This window comes from Suricata suricatta, chromosome 13 (assembly GCF_006229205.1).
Source record: "Suricata suricatta isolate VVHF042 chromosome 13, meerkat_22Aug2017_6uvM2_HiC, whole genome shotgun sequence".
Lineage (NCBI taxonomy): Eukaryota > Metazoa > Chordata > Mammalia > Carnivora > Herpestidae > Suricata > Suricata suricatta.
In genome coordinates this window covers 17,538,745-17,542,023 of record NC_043712.1, presented here as the reverse complement: position 1 = coordinate 17,542,023, position 3,279 = coordinate 17,538,745, and positions in this window count along the sequence as shown.

Below are 3,279 nucleotides of genomic sequence, written 5' to 3'. Positions count from 1 at the left end.
AGGCAGCTCTGTGGTCACTGAGACTCAGAGAAATTCAACAACTCTCTGAAGGCCATAGGAACCCAGGTCACAATGACTCTGAGATGTGTACTTTGAACGACTGTCACTCATTCAAACCCTGCCAAACTTTAGGACTCTACGTAGATGTTACTTTCCTAACTTTCCATAGACACTTACACCCTCCCTGGCAAAAATATCTTGCTTTTCATTATTACCAAATACAATGAATAATGAAGGCGTGTATCCTAGGAGTGGAGGCACAAAAGTATTTTTGTTCTAAAAGGTAATTTTTAGGACAAAACTCCCCAGAAACCAGGAACTCCTTGGGTGGGAGGTAGGATGGAATTGACCAAATATGGATAATTCAGTAGGAATTACTGACATGCTCCAATAATTGGGGCTTCCATTGCACTTGAGATGTGGAAGTGATCTAAGGTGTGTTCTCCTGTTCTTTCATTTTTCATGAGAGCAACAAGTCAAAGAGCCCATGCCAGTGATAATTAGAACTCGAGTCCCTAGCCTTCAGAGGATTGCTCTGTGACTACGAATGATGAAAAACAAGGGACAAATCCTTGAAAGACCAAGGGATGGGGTAAAAGAGGGATAGCAGCAGGTGGTATATTATGTATTACATATAAATAAATAAGAATGGCATGCATAGACCAGTGGTTAGGGTGGGTCATAAACCAAGAGTTACAATTCATGCAGTCCTAGTCACTCAGTTAAAAACAAACACATATACAGATGCACGATTAAAAGTCAAAGTGGCTCCAAAGACAGGTGGGACAGTATAATAAATGTATGTTCAGTGGTAAGACCAGTGAAAGTCTTTGCCAGTTGCTCACAAGGCACTTAGGGACTGAGATCCAAAGCTCGGGCGCTATGAGACTTGGATCTGTCCCTTCGCGTGTGTCTGCCACAGGGGAGAACTCAAAAGTTGGCCTCGTGGACTTTCATTTGTCTTTCAGAACCTAAAGGACACTTGGCACTTGACAACAACAGTAGAGTAAGTGGTATTCAAACAGCATTTATACAGTTTACAAAATATTATACCCCAGAGCATATTTAATTCTCGAAATAAATTTGTAAGATATTCCCATTGTAAAGGTTGGGAAGTGGGAGGCCAGGGAACCGAAGTGGCTCATGAGGACAGAGCACTGAATTGCTTTGGAGTGACTAGGGACTCAGAATGCTCTCTCTCATGTTATGACTCTTCTTTGTGGGAAAGTTGACAAAGTCCCAAAGGTCTAAGGACATTCAAAACTATTGTATACAATGACTTAGAAGCCCCTGGAAGACATACAGTTTTCCAATGCCTGAGTGCCACAGTTGCAGTGAATTAGTAGTCATGTTCCAGCCTCTATGGGGAAAGAGGGGGATTTTGCAGGATGTAATTTATGTAATTCAACATAGATCTTTTTTTTTTCTTTTTTTATTGAATGCCAACTTCATGACTTTCATAGATGATTTGGAATTGCAGAAAGTGAGTGATTTGCTTAGTGCATGCAAATATCCATGCATTGTATCCCCAAAGATCTTTTCCTTTCAACCTGGAAGCACATTTAATACAACACCATTTCCCTTTTATACCTGGAGAAACTGAGTTCAAATATTCTTGGCCCAAGACCATATGGCAAGTTCTTCCCAAACCAAGATCTGAATCTGGGATCTCCTGTTTGCAGAATAGTGCTGTAATGCTTGCATACTGCATTCCGGCTTTTACAGAGGGGATGTCTGAGTCATTTGCTCATTCTACAAATCTGCATACTTTTACCAACACATATTCTCCACTGGTGTTCACTCTCCCTGAAGTGTGCAGGAATGATCCCAACCCTCCTGAAGGATCTGGAGTAGCCCTGAGGACAGGAGTGCCTGGGGAGGAAAGGCCCTGGTTAAAGGAGCCCATTTCACCTCCGGCTTCTAGCATGCTATCCACATGCAAGCCTCACACAGCATATTTTCATCACTACGTTATTTGAACATACTGGTAATTAATAATTTGTAATTCACCACTGCTAACTCATTTTGACTTATTAAACACTTGGAACTAAAAAAAAACCTGTTTTGCCATAAGGGGGAGCTTTTGAGTTCCATAAAGAGGGGGGGAAAAGAACAAAAATATATTACATATATGTCCCAGTTCAAAACAGATCCACAAAGCAGCAAATGGTCAGACCCTTACCTGTGACTTGAACACTTTCAGAAAACCTGAATTTCTCAGGTTGCAAAAAAGCGGGCAAATTAATATTTTTCTCATTTTTAAATATAAAACTACAATAATTTCTAGCAGAATATTTGTAAGAGTATTCAGGAATATTTAGAGACCTAGTTGTGCTGAGTGTAGCTTCGGAAAGACAAATGCCTTGGAAAATGCCTTTCCTCTGGTTATTCCTGATAATTCCGTGAGGATTTTGGAGACAACATTTGGGCCAGTTGAAGCCAGCAGCACTGAGGGCTCAGGGAAGAGAGGGGACATTTACCATTGCGTAACTTTAAGGAACAGGGAAGGCAAAAGATGGGGAAGGAGGAAGGAAAGAGGAAGAAAGAGAGAAAGCCAGTGGAGAGAAGGAGAAAGGGAAGAGAAAGGAAGAGGGAGGGAGGGAGGGAGAGAGAGAGAGAGAGAGAGAGAGAGAGAGAGAGAGAGAGAGAGAGAGACAGCATTACAAAAAATTCAGAGAATCAAGTTTCAAGACCCTTTCTGTGCTATACAGAAGGATGAGGTTTACCAGCAAAGTGCAAAGGGGATCCTGAGAGAAGAGAGAGATTTTTCTCCTGCCAGCAGGAAAAAAAAAAAATTAATAATAATAAGGGGGGGGTGAGTGGTGAAGAAGGGAAAAAAACAAGCAAAACAAAACAAAAACAGGAATGTGTGTTTTGAGCAGGAATGAGGAGAGCTGGGAGGACCGTAAGGGGGTGTGTACAGAATTTCATTAAATTGTTACTTTAAGATTGTCTTCTAAAAAAAAAAAAAAAAAAGGAGGGGGTGGAGAAGCGGGAGCGAAGGAGGCAAACGGAGAAGTGGAGGAAGGCTGGGTAGCTCGGCCTCTCCAAACTGATTGATTAGTCATGATCCCCGCAGTTTTAACAGGGACTCATTCAATTGGGAAGGTGGAGCGCTCCAGAGCAGATTAGCATACGCTTGTTTACTCATCTTCTGAGGGCTTTTTCCCCCCTCTTTCCTTTCATTTTGTGAAGAAGGAGGGAGGGGAGGGGGGACTGGGGGGGGGAGAAGGGGGCTGTGGCTTGTGTTATAAAGGACGCAAAATATAAATAAATTAG